Source organism: Panthera leo, chromosome B3, assembly GCF_018350215.1.
Source record: "Panthera leo isolate Ple1 chromosome B3, P.leo_Ple1_pat1.1, whole genome shotgun sequence".
Classification (NCBI taxonomy): Eukaryota; Metazoa; Chordata; class Mammalia; order Carnivora; family Felidae; genus Panthera; species Panthera leo.
In genome coordinates this window covers 127,002,534-127,017,624 of record NC_056684.1, presented here as the reverse complement: position 1 = coordinate 127,017,624, position 15,091 = coordinate 127,002,534, and positions in this window count along the sequence as shown.

Below are 15,091 nucleotides of genomic sequence, written 5' to 3'. Positions count from 1 at the left end.
ATAGATTACCCTTTGTTTCTATGATTGAAAAATACAAAGATAGGCACTCCTGGGTAGATAAGATGGTTAAACGTGGGAATTGGGCTCAGGTCATGATGTCATCGTTCCTGGGTTTGAGCCCCACGTCAGGCTCTGTGCTGACAGCCAGAGCTTGGAGCCTGCTTCAGATTCTGTGTATCTCTGTCTCTCTGCCCTCACCAGCTCATGCTCTGTCTCTCTCTCTCTCTTTCCCAAAAATAAACATTAAAAAAAAATTGATAACAAATTAAATTTTTTAAAAAAAACACCACGATAGGGGCGCCTGGGTGGCGCAGTCGGTTAAGCGTCCGACTTCAGCCAGGTCACGATCTCGCGGTCCGTGAGTTTGAGCCCCGCGTCAGGCTCTGGGCTGATGGCTCGGAGCCTGGAGCCTGTTTCCGATTCTGTGTCTCCCTCTCTCTCTGCCCCTCCCCCCTTCATGCTCTGTCTCTCTCTGTCCCAAAAATAAATAAAAAACGTTGAAAAAAAAAAAACAAAAAACACCACGATAAACGTAGAGTACATAAAGAGGAAAAAAGCAGTTGAATACCAACAAGCATTCCACATATTATTCTGAACTCAGAAGTTTTGAAAAGCGAACCAGTTACAGGAACAAGCCATAGTAGCTGACCCAGAGAGAAGTATTGCGCTATTAATGACAGGGCTATGACCGCAATTTAATTTTCCTAAGAACACTAAAGAATATGTTGGTTTTCAAAGTTAGAGAAAACAAAGGTCTATCATCTGTTAAATGTAAAATGTATTTTTAACGCCTGTGAGAAACATTCTAATTCCTTGCGAGCCTGAACCCAAGATAATAGAGTATACAAAAGAACTAGAATCCACCCTTTAAATAATAGATTTTTTCAAAGTATATTTTCCAATATCTTCTAGCTTCCATTGTTGCTATTGATGGCTGAATTATCAATTTCGTTGTTGCTCCTTTAAAAATAATATATCTATGGGGTGCCTGGGTGGCTCAGGTGGTTAAGCATCCGATTCTCGATTTCAGCTCAGGTCATGGTCTTACAGCTGTGAGTTCCAGCCCCACATTGGGCCCAGTGCTGAAAACTCGGAGCCTGCTTGGGATTCTCTTTCTCGTTCTCTCTCTGTCCCTCCCTGATTTGCATGGGTGTGCACTCTCTCTCTCTCCCAAAAATAGATAAATAAACAATTAAAATATAATAAAAATAAAAATAATGTGTCTATGGTCATTTTTAAGATGATGTAGTTATCCTTGGTTTTTCAGTCCCCGAGTACGGTGTGCGTAGGTGTCATTTACTTTGGATCTGCCTTGCTTGGGATATGTAATGTATACTGAATCTGTGGGTTGATGTATTTCATCAGTATTAACAAATGTAAGGCTATTATACAAATATGAATTTCATTTAATATTCTCTCTTCAGTCCTCGTAGAACACTAAATTTAAACACCTCACACATTTCTAAACATCTCATACATTTCCACTATGCCTCATACATCTTTTATTCTTGCATGTGTGTATGTATGTGTTTGTGTTTTTTAGAGTTAATTTTTCATTAAATCCATCTACTTAGTTATTGATTTCATTTACTACATTTTTACAATTCTCAAATTTTATTTACTTGTTTCCTTATGATGTCCAAATCTCTGCATATTTAAAATAAATGCATTTGTCAGAATTAATTTAGCCTACTAAGGTTAAATTTAGGAACCAAGATAAAAAGATTACATGAAAACTTTTCAGACTGAAATTTTGGAATTCTTCATCTTGCCATCTATATTTTGCATTAATAACATTAATGAAAAAATGTACTTCATAATTGCAAACAGTGTAACACATAGGGTGGATTTTATCCTCTTTTTTTCTTCTCTTGGTGCCCGGTTACTCTTTTTTTTAATTTTTTAAATGTTTTTATTGATTTTTGAAGGAGAGAGACACAGAGCATGAGCTGGGGAGGAGCAGAGAGAGAGAGGGAGACATAGAATTTGAAGCAGGCTCCAGGCTCCAAGCTGTCTGCACAGAGCCTGACGTGGGGCTCAAACCCACAAACTGTGAGATCATGACCTGAGCTGAAGTCAGATGCTCAACCAACTGAGCCACACAGGCGCCCCTTGGTGCCTGGTTATTCTTGACAGAATTCCAGACTCTATACATGAAAAAGTGAAGAATCTCTGAATGATGCTAACTCTATGTTTCTTTGTATATTTGCTTCTCCAAAATCAGAATAGGAAAAATTACCTTAATTCAAACATGTACTGAATATATTTGAGTCTGGGAGCATTCTCTGCAATGCTTGGTCTGTCTATATATGCATCACTCTTCAGGTGTAACCCACGAGACTTCTCAGTTGAGAGAACAGGAAGAATTCTAAGACCCTTTACTTCTTGGGAGGTCCTGAAGTCCAAACTGAACTAGTCTATACCATGAGACCCCAGAACACTTGACTGTGCTTTCAGTGGCTTTTTGGTTGACTTTTTTAATGTTTTTAAATGTTTATTTATTTATTTTGAGAGAAAGATAGAGATGGCATGAACAGGGGAAGGCAGAGAGAGAGACAGACAGACAGACAGAGAAAGAGAATCCCAAGCAGACTCAGTGCTGTCAGCATGGAGCCTCATATAGGGCTTGATCTCAGGAACTGTGAGATCATGACCTGAGCCAAAACCAAGAGTCAGAGGATTAACCGACTGAGCCACCCAGGTGCCCTGGGTTGACTTTTTAGACTCTTGCCCTTTGAAGTTTAAGAATTCACCAAGTGTCTCAGGGGGAAAAGACTTGAATACTTCCATGCTTCCTTATAGCCCAAAGTATGGTTGCTCAGAGAATATATACCTTTGCATTGCAAAATTTCCATTTTGTGTAAACTAGACCCATAACATAGAAAGAAATTCTGCTGGCTTCTTACACTCTTCCTGGGTTGTCCAATGTTGGGTCCACACGAAGAATCAACAAATGCCCTCATGGGAGAAAAACAAACAAACAAAAAAACCCCCAAAATTAAAAAACAAACAAAAAAAACATGTATTCATGTCTTTATGACACCCCTTTCCGTCTTGGCCTCAAAAACCTGGGCTACCTCAGCAGTCCTCACATGCTTTCCAACAGATGGTTCTGACATATCAAGCTTTCCTAGTTCCTAAAGGGAGTTTTGGTTTTGCTATCCTATCATAGGTAAAAACAAAAGTTTCTCAAACAATTTAAACTGTTATATTTTTACATCTCAGGAGACACCTGAGAAGGATAAGAAGAGAATTTATGGTTTATGAGAATCTAAAATGGGTCATGTCGCATGTCTTATTTAATCTCATTTAATTTAAAATCTTTAATCAAGCCCTTTTTAGGAATTACTGTTCCCATTTTATAGTTAAAACTAGTGGCACATGTTCAATACTGTCTTTCAAGATTTATTTAAGTAATAAGTAGTAGAAGCTATATTGAAACCAAAACTGACTGGGACCTACATGCCATCTACTACATCATGATTTAAATTAACTACACTGGGAAAAATTGATTCAAATGAAGATGCTTCATCTATCCATGTAGTAGAGAGTGATCTTAGAATAACTGTAATTCTCATGGAGGGTAAAAGGACATTCAATATGTATTTGTGACCCAGGGACTTTTTTTTAATATCAATCCTGTTTTAAATGATTTATTCTAGTTTAAAATTTGTTGTTCTCTCTCCCCCATTTTTCAATGAAAAAAAAACAGTATAATATATAAACCTTTTATTGTTTCCTATTACTTTTTCAGTCATCTTTTTATTCTCTAAAATGAAATTCTCTAAATACTGCTTTTCTCACTGAGTCAATTTTCTCCCCATTACCATTATTGTTGTTTTGCTTCTCCATCAATATATTTTTAATTAAACTCTAGAAAGGGAATGGACTTCACTTAATATATTGGAAAGACTAATACCAGCTCCTAAATAAAGCATTCCAATTTGTACACTAAGATCAGTCTTGAAAAAAATAGAACATTTTTGTAATCTATTCATTATGGACCCTATGTTTTGCTTAAAAATACCACTAAACTTTATCAAAATGACAAAGCTAAAAATTATAATAATCCTTAATTTCTTGGATTTCTGAAAATGTACACTTATGTTCCTCTGCCCAACTTATAAGATGGACACAAGAATATCTGTCACATCATTTTGCAATCACACCTAGATATGATTTAAGTAAAGTTATAGGTCATTTTATAGAAGCTGTATGATATTACTTTCTTGTAGTATATTTTTATTTATTTAAATGTCTATTTTTGAGACAGAGAGAGAGAAAGGGAAAGGAGTGGGGGAGGGGCAGAGAGAGAAGGGGACAGAGGATCTGAAGGGGCCTCTGCACTGACAACAGATAGTCTGATGCGGGGTTTGAACTCAAGAACCATGAGATCATTACCTAAGCTGAAGTCAGACACTTAACCTCCTGAGCCAACCAGGTGCCCCTGTAGTACATTTTTAACAACTCATTCCACTTGATGCATTTCCCCACTCCCTCTGTTAAGGACCAGTTTATTGAGAATAGTAATTTTTGACAAAGAAATACATCTTTAATTGACTGAAAATAATTTGAAGGCCAATAAATGCTTCATAAATTATCTTTCAACTATATATCACAAAGTTTCTCCTTCAATTGAGTTGAAATTATAAGTTCCAAATATAGGTGGCAATTGTTTGTTTTCTTTACCTACTCATTATCGTAGGATGCATGCCTTCCGTCCAGGTAATGGAGTAGCTCATTCAACCTGCTCAGTGTACGACAGAGCCGGGCTATGGGGAAAAAAGCAACATAACTCTGTCCATTAAACATGCTTTTCCCAGAAAGGAATTCTCATCTTTCCTGCCAAAATAGTTATGTGATCTAATCCTTTACATTATCAATCTTCCCTCCCAGCGAGATGTAGTCATAGAAGAAAAATTCAGAAAAAATATGGAAAAGGAGATTGACTCGTATATTGTTGACACTGTTACCTGAAATCACGGGTAAAGGATTTTAGGAACATGTGATGGCTGTGCCCCGAACTTTGCTCCATTTCCACTGCTTCACTACACACAAAATGGGATTTAGAAGCAATCATCTTACATTGCTATATTTTTATTACCAACAGTTAAATAAATAGTGGTTGGGGAAAGAACTAACTTTGACACTTGAAAAAGAAGACTAGCATGTAGTGACTAAGAGTTTTCTTGCTGCAAGATTCCACGGATTTAGAAGAAAAAGAAAACTAAGAGACTCTGTTCCACTGGGCACCCATTGATTGAGGATTGGATGAGAATTTGTGTTATGTGACAGGATCTCATCAGAAATTATCTTGTTAAACAAGTTCTACAGTAGCTCAAAAAAGCTAGAAAGGCACCGGAAACAGAGTGTAATATCAAGCCTGCTTTTGAATATCAGGCTATTGAAAAAACAAAATGCATCAAAACTATTTTTCTGGACACTTTCATGTTTCAAAGGATAGAGAATCAAGATCACATCTAGAGATCTACAGGCAAGACTTGAAGAATCAAAGAAATAAACAAACTTCATAGCTAATAAGTACCTTAGCCATTGCTCTCACATTTTCACCAGGTATTTATAATCTTAACGAAGGAATGGAGAGTGGTATGTAAGTTATTACTAGCAAATTCTAAGACCCGAATCTCACCAGTGATGACTTCTTTGTTGCCTTTTTGTCTTTGAAATGTTCAGCACAGTTTTGATTAATCAGAGTACAGAACTCTCTCAATCCACTATTAATAGAGCTCTCAGATTCCAATTTAGATGTACACCATATACACAAACAGAAAGCTATTAAATGGATGTTAGTGAGCATATACACAATCGTGGTGCTCCTCTGTGACTAGTGTCATAAATGTTTAGCCATGTCTTGAAAACATCAATTTCAGGTCATTTTTAGAAAGAAAGGCAATAAGTTGAAACATTTCCAAATAAAAAAAAAGTGTGTATTTTATAGCAGGTTAGCAGATTTCACAGCATGCTAGGTGATTAACAGCATGTGACATAATGATGTAAGTGTCATGAGTGTGTTTACATTCTGTAATGTCAATATTCTATATTGCTGGTGCCTGAACAAAGAAACCAAGTTTACAGAGGACATTTGGACTGTGTCCATCCTAGTATTCAATTAGTTTTGCTATTTGTCATGTTTTTTACTAAAATCATAAGTTTAAATTCAATCCACTTAAGCAGTTTCATTTTAAACCCACATACATGCATATAGGTGTGTGCTTGTATATTTAATATAGCTGTTGATACAGATATTTGTGACGACATATTCATGGAAAGAGATGTGATCTACACAGTCAGTGTTTCCAATTTAGGAAAATTAGGGGAACTGACATTATCTTTGCATCTTTTCTTTTCTTTTCGTTTCTTTTCTTTCCTTTTCTCTTCTTTTTTCTTTCCTTTTCTATTCTTTTGTCTTTTCTCTTCTTTTCCTTGACCGCTTCTCAGAAATTTCAACCTCACTACTCTGCTCTCTCCTTTTTTCCTCTTATTATTTAAAATAAAATATATTCTTCTTTGTTCTCTTTGACACTACAATTTGGATCTTAAAATCTTCAGTGATAGATGATGACAGCACGTGCTCAGAAACGAAGGGTTTGTTGGATGTTCAGACTTCTGGAAAGATAGGTCAACTAAACATATTTCATTGACCAGAACTCTCCCTAAGGGCCATTGTCTTTAGGGTGCCTGTTTTATCTTGCTCTGTGCCATCACTAAGAGACTGATCATACGACTTTTACTATGGTTAGCCGACGGCATATAGTGATGACAGTATGTTTATATTTCCTTTTAAAATTTCATTTTTCTGAATCTTTTGGGAAGGAGCTCTTCCAGAGCAAGCACGGTCCGGTTAGTGACTCTTCCAAGATATTACCACCATTTTGCTTTGTTTTGTTTCTCAGATTGTGACTAGGAAAGCTCTCTGTGCCAAGAGTTTGAATAATCTTTGAATTCCAGGAAGAGGAATCTCAAAAGATCCAGCCAATAATAGCAGCGGGAATTGTGTTGCCATGCCAGGTGTACCTAGACTGTGACCTGATTTTTATTATGTTGAGTAGGAATAATCCAAACTAGTTGCATAACTATGAAAACTTCATCTCTTTGTAATCTCAACAGCTTAGTTTCTGGGGAAGAAATCTGCCTGACAATGGCAATCAGGTCTAAGGCATTTCTTGTATGGTTTGGGGAGGAAAGGTCTCACATATTCCAATCAATACAAAAATATATCAGAAACACAGAAAAAAGAAAATAAATTGAATTCAGCAAGTACTATCAATTGGGTAGCAAAAATTCTTTGCCCACATTATCTTGGAATTATTTTCACAGGGGGTAGTGCAAGAAACTATAAAATACGAACTTTGAAAGCACCCAAATCCTTCAGATATTATTTTAAAAGTTGTACAATATGTGTCATTCACAATAAAATTAAACTAAGGTGATATATTCATATATCTATGTATCTGTAATTTTATAAATACGTATTTCCTGTGTTTGCAATTTCTTACGAAATTGTCCATTAATAGAATATTAGTCTGCATTTGCCATATGGAAAACAGTTCACTTTCCACCCATAATAAACTGAACTCATTGGTTTTAAGAAGTAAGTAAATTATAACCTCTCAGAGAACACTATATTCTAAAATATTGTGATAAGACCAGATACTTTACAGTAACACGGATTTTTCTCCCATAATAATTCATACCTGAGGTTGACAGAGTTATTGAGAAATTTTCCTTTATATAAGTTTTCCTTCATCCAAAACTGATTTTGTTTTTATTTTTATGCTTTGAATATTTGCTTTAAATATTGTAATGCACTTTAGCATTACATAGTTCACAGATTTCACACAGCCTCTGCCGAGGGATAATTCGCTCACATTTGTATCATTAACTGCTGTGGAAAGTCTCGCTCTTTGACTGCCTTTAGGAGAGTTTATGAGTGTTTTATGATGTTTCCTGGTTATGCTGTATTTTTACAACTGTTGCAAATAGACACAAATGTCATAAATTACCGAAAAAAGTCATCCTCGATCCCTCTGAGTTTAATGAGGAACAGTTACAGAAAAGGGAAGTTTGCAAGTGCCACTAAAGTCAGTTTGATGGATTCCACATGCAGAATAAGTTCAGATCTGAGTCAGATTTGTTAAACTTCTAATGCACCTTGTATTTGTTTCTCCTCTCCGACACTATTTTAAATGTACCTTAAATCTGCATAAATTGGCTATTTGGGAGTGAATACGGCTACTTGTTTCACATGAAGGGTTAAATGGTAGCTATCTTTCCAGATACAACAAACAGGTACCTCTATCTTCTTCCAAATAAAATCATTGACATTGTGCATGTCTAGAAATTCCTCATAACTAAAATTTCTAGAATTTATTAGCATTTTTAGTGCTGTAGTTGAGACACTGTGTAAACTTAATGGTTCACCTAACCATAATTTAGAGTTATCGTCATACCAGATATTCTATAATCACATATCTATCATTAGTAACAAACATTTATTTAATGTTAAATGGATGCCTGGAATGGTGCTAAGTAATATGGATTCAAAGAATTAAAAACGTGGAAATTAAAATATAGCAGAAGACACATTTATACTGGCACTAAAAGATAAATATAAGTACTTAATTTATGTTACTTAATGAAGGTAACAGTGTTATGGAGAAAACAGCCTAGCAAGGAAAATAGCCTTGAGGAAGAGTGGAACTGAACTTCAAATTTTATAAAAATTGGATTTAAATAATTGAAAATGGGTTCAAAGAACTATATCCAGGAAGAATACGTCAAGGTATCTGCAGGTTTAGCAAATTAGGCTGCACGGGATATTGAACAATTCATAGATTTGTACTCTATACTAGAATGTACAAAACAATGGATATCCTAGAGGTAATATGACAAACTCAAAGGAACAAGAAATCACCAAACTTCCCGGTATTCGGAGGTTCATTCTATTTAACATTACTTAATTCCTTACTAAATCTGGTACTAAGTAGGGACTCTAACTGGTTATAATTGCATTTCTTTTCTTTCTCTCTTTCTCTTCAGAATGCTTCTGAACATGCCCAAATTAGAAAAATAATTAAAAATGAAGGCTGGCGTAGAGGGAGGTGAACCAGCTAGCACAAAATGCATAACTCTTTGCTTTTAAGTAGCTGAGCATTAACTGACTGAGACATGAAAGCAAATACCCTGTGGAATGCCTTAGATGAAGCCTCTCCTATCAACCTCATACAACCCAATAACACAGATCAAATTATTACCCCAGTTTTTTTTAATTAAAAAAGTGACCTTTTATAATACAAACACTTGCATGAGGTCAAAGAGTTAGTAAAGTGATGGAGAACAATCTTGAACCAATGAAGTCTGACCCCAGGGCCCAGGTTTTGAACAAATATGCTATAATGGGATATGAGTATGGGGCATATTTGAATTCAAGTCTACCAACTTTGAATCTTTCTGTATACTTATACATATTCAAAAAAAGATCCGTGTATATATTTAAGGAGTTGTTTTTTTGAGCTTGTTTTGGTTGCTGCACTTGATTCCACAGAAATCTAATCCTATGTTGCTTATGATGCTAAATCTTAGTCAAAAATCACACATTATAATTAGTTTAGGATTAAAAGTACTATTAATAATAAAATCTAATATCAAGAGTATCTTATAGAACAGCTTTCAAACGGGGATCATATTTTTTCTCATACAGTAAATACTTCTAGTATTTTGATGAAGTTACTTCCACTGGACTTTTGCACAAAGATCATTGCCTTGCTCATCTAACACTACATACAACTAGAGATAAAAGGTATGGATTTATATATGTATATATATGTGTATATATATACACACACACACATATATATATTGTATTATATATGTGTTGTAATATACATACATATATATTCTATATTGTGTAATATTATATTGTAATATATATGTATTGTAATATATATATACATATATATGTATATATATATATATATATATTGTAGATTTAAGGGGGATAACCATTGAAATTTGTCATGTTTTGGATGAGAGCTTTGAACAGTCTATTCATCTGAAAAATAATACACGAAACATAATTTTAAAATATTTCTAATTATTTTACGAGAAATGTGAAATGGTATATTCCCCTGAACTTCCTCTCTTTCTACTCACTGAGCATTTTTAGTTTCAAATACATACCCTTGTCTTCACCATAATCGAAAAAGTAAGTGGCTATAACTCATATACAAATATTTCTTTCTTCAAGCTGGATCCAATAAAGAAATAAACATAACGTTTGATTTTAGAAAAGGTAGAACATTTTAAAAAAAGCAAATGAGGCAAACACACGTCACCGAAATTAGTCTGTGTCTTAATTTGTTCACGGGAAACCAAAAAAGATGCCTAAGGGTAAATGCAGTTTACGTCTTCTGTGCTCCTATCATAATTGTGTTTTTGTTCTATTGCTGGCTGCACTACCATTATCACACTACTGTATATTCAGTCCTTGCCGATGGCAATGCAGTGGCCCCAACTAATAGAAGACAGGGCAGCATCAGGACTACATTAGGAAAGGAATGTTTTATTTAAGGACTCGGCTGGTAACTCACTACCATATTTCCCTTTACAATTTGCTCACTCTAATTGTTAAAACATTTCCTGCTATTTCCGAAGAGCGGAGACCACAAAAGCCTACAGATGAAGCACCAGCAGGTTTACACTGAAGGAACAAATTTGTTTTGTGACCTACATTTGAAAGCATTTTTAAGATGTCTTCTATGACTCCTTTCTTTCCTGTCTCGGTTAGTTGTTTTAGAATTGAACATCAGAACTTCTTGAGGCTCTGCAATGAGTAATTAATGAAGTATCAGTGTTTGGAAACTTTCTGAATGAAAATCAGTGAGACAGAACACAGACAAATGAACCTAGAGGCACATACGCACGAAGAAAAGCAGTCTGAAAAACTTCCGATTCAAAAATGGATTTGAGATTATTGAACTGTTTTCTCCTGATTTATAGTTTAAGTCTAAAATGTAAATGCTATGTCACTGTAGAGAGTGAGATTATCTGTGAGATACATCACTGTTAAATAGTAGGAGAGATTTTTTTTTTTAGGAAACATTGAAAATGCACTGTTCACAGGTATAAAAATGAATAACAATTTCTCATTACATTGTGAAAAGTCTAAAATAACCAAATCATATTCCTAATATCAACAGGTTTCTGGTGGCTGTGTCTAGAGATATATTTCTGGCAATTATTACAAGTATCATGTTAAGACACCGCTAAATTCTCCAACTACTCTATGAGCTCTCTTTGTTCAGGACACTTTATACTCCCTCCTCAACTCCCAACACGAAAGGCAATAAATGTAAATAAATCATTACACAGACAAACCAAATATATTTTAATCAATAAAGTGCAAGTCTTCATTTCTAAACTCCTGGTAATTATATTCCATGTACTCGATACTAATTAGCGAAGCATCAAACATTTCTTTAGGCATACTTAGCCATTTGGGGCATCATCTCAACTACAGTAAAGGTTTAAACCAGTATCTTTTCATTAACACAAGCACTGGGATGCCTGTGAGAAAGGTGGCTTCTTTAGTCATATGTTTACTAAGTCAGGAACATAGAAGTGGAAACTAGAAATTTGCCTTTTTAACATTTTCCAGATAATGGAAAGAGTACTGTTTTTAGCACTCTCTGCCTGAATAAATGAATTTGACCAAATAGCCCCACAATTAGTGATCACATTATTTGCTTTGTTTTCCCGTTTCTGTGCTGCCAGGTCATCTGTTTCATCAAGGTACTGTCTCCAGAACTGGGATTTTCAAATCTGATCATGTATTAAAATCTCCTGGGGACCCAGTCACAATTCTTTTAACTTAGTTTTTTTATATACAGAAAATTGTCATCACCCCAGAACGTTCTTTAATTCCCGTTTCCAACCAATCCTTCTCTACAAGTGCACAGAACATTACTAGGGGAACATAATTCTTTAGCCCCCATCCAGATTTTGTAGGGCTTCAGAAATTAGATCAATACTTATCACGGGAACTTTGAAAATAAAAGTTGTCTAACATACTCTCTACTAATTGGCCTCATGTCCTGTGTATTCAAGGATTCATATCTGTTTGGAGAAATTGACCGTTAACCGGAATCCTCCCCACTTAGAAACATTTTGTAGAAGAGGAAAAGAACCCTTGTGAGAAACACTTGCCAAATCAAACATCTATGCAAATGTAAAGTACTATTAGAATGATCTTCTGCCCCATATACATTCTTAAAGAAACAGTTATCCTGTCACTACTCGGGAGAAAATTATTCAGACTGCTAAGTGTTCAGAATCCTTTAGTAACTTGCAAAATCCAATGGACTCTTGGTTTTTTGCATCCTCTACGTTACAAATTCCAACTTCTAGAGATAAAGAAAAGAACATCTATCCCCTGCCTACCTATCACTTCCTAACACTTTCTCTTTTCCTCACTAGGCTCTAGCTCCAGTATTTTTTCAATCACTTAAACAGACACCAGCCTTTCCTGCCCCAGGGCCTACACACATGCTGATCTGCCTTGAGATCTCCTTTCTGTGCCTTTTGAAAAACTAACATCTCTTTCTTCCATTATTACCTCTTCAGAGAAGTCTTTCCTGACTATTCTCACTTCTGTGTTTACTCTCAGAGCACCATGGTAATTTAACTCATTAAACACACCCTGATGTTTGCTCACTGGTCCCTTCACAGACTGTAAACTCAGTGAGGCTAATGACATCACACATCATGCTTATTTATATACATATGTGGAGCCTAACATTCTGACTGAAATATTATGAATCCTCAAAGAGATGTAGATTTTGCCTTTATAAGTTAAAAAAAGAAACGATGACCCTTATTTATTCATTAGAACTGGATTGCTCTGGATGCACAGCTCCTGGGCTCCTCTCTCATGTGTCATCTCCTTTTGATTCAGTCTTTGGATCTCTGTGAAAGAAGGACATTGCTTCTTGAAGCATTCTGTATATATTAACTCTAACAGCATGGTAGTGATAATCTCCTGAGTGGTATTTATACTTGACATGCTATCAGCAGACTGAGAAAACACTTTCTACTTTCTCTTTTCAAACACAGGAACCTCTTCCTTCAGCAAGAAGGAGTAATTCAAACATGCAGGGGCCTCTTTCTATTTAATTTTGTCCTGAAGATGACAGATATTTCTCTGTATTCCTCAGGTGCTTTATCACACGCAGCTCAATTGATCTGAACAATAGAGAAATGGGTCTTTTATTTGTTTAAAAAACCTGATGTAGGAACTACACAGCCCTAATACTGCCTTAAAGCCTATTTCATAATACACTTCCTGCCTTGATCATGGTGCAGCAAAAAATCTGTATCCTGGCCATCTATCAATTTTGCTGATCTGCCCATGTATGGTGAGACTACATCATGGATGGAGAGACAGAAGCGGAAGAAGAATCAGGAACCAACTAAAAGAGAAGGCTCCCCTTGTAAGTATTGTTCATTTATCTTTGCCTGCATGATGGGGACAATCAAGCACTATGATGCACTAAATTAGAAACAGAAGGTGGAGCCAGGTCCATAAAGGGTAGTTTTGCATAATTCCTCATAAATTAGAAGAGAAATACACTTGAGCCTTTTTAATCAATGAGGGGACTGTTCTTTCAATGACTATTTTGTCATTCTTAGCCTAGGAGTACTATAGCCGATGGTAGTGTGACTTCTGCTATTTTAGTCATAAAATACCTATGTGAACTCCAGATGTTGCCTATGAGGCCAGTTGTTAATGGGGCAAAGGAGGATTCATTCCGTGCCCATTTTCTACTTTGGTGCTGAAATGTGAGCTCGTCCATGGTCTAGATCCCACCCACATGCCAACATGCACCTGCAAAAGTCTTCAATTTGGGGACTTTTAAATCACAAACACACACTCTGATTCAGGCTTACATATTAAAAATTCCATAGTAAGGAAAAAAAATACTCCAAAAACTCAGAGCTCTAATTCCTTAATGAATTATGTACGTGGTGCGAGATATACAGACAGACATAACTTGATTTCCTGTTCCAAATACTGGAGCGCATATTGCCATGTGAACTAAGGCCATTTCAGGGTAGTGTTTCAGTCATACTTGTGAGTAATGCAAAATGTTATCAAGATTTGCTGTAATTGAGGAAACTGGGAATTCCAAACTATTCATAAAGTATTGTTGACAACATCTAAACTCGAGATAAAAATGCAGCCTACTTTCTACAAGTTAGCTGTATGGTCTTTGGAGACATAGTGCATGTGAATAGACAGCCATGGACTGAAGTTCATTTTGCACAGATTCTACAAGGACTTCTTCTCATTTAAGAAGGCATGCCCCCTGCAATCGCCAAGTTTCATTTTAGACTCCCAGTGAACCAGAAACCCAAAGCTAAAGTCATCTACAGTCACCAGCTTTCTTATGCTTTTCACCTGGAGTCATAAATCTTCTCTTTATATCCTTTGGGAAGGAGTGAGTTCTGAAAACTTGGGCCAAGTTCACCTGACACTACTCATGAGCCCCATTTAGAGTTTACATAGAAAAAAAAGTCAAATCAAAATAATTTTACCAGTTTTAGATTTCATTTAAAAAACACACAGACACACGTGCAATGTCCCCAGTCGCTTATTTTAGTAGTAATCTGGAAGACAGAAATGGCATCAGTTTAGACTGACATGACTAACCTGAGAAACACAAGACTCAAATCAATATCCCTGGCCCTCAGTTATCTCTGAAAATGAGGCCAAAGGAAGTTTTATGGTGGAAGTTAAAAGCACATTTGAGCATTTAATACTCAGTTATATCATTATTATTCATGTTGATGTAGATGTTCTTAAACCTGATATTTTCAATCTATATAAGCACGAAACACAGTTAACTTTTTGCTTACTGGCTCCTGTTTTTAAAGAGTGGTTCCAGGGTACTAGGTCTTTTAGATAAGTGGAAGCACACAGGTATGAAGTCTGAGACTTGGTCGTGAACCTCCCAGGAAAGGTTCAAAGGCAAGAGTTGTCTCAGAAACATTTATTTGGATCTACTTCCTTGAG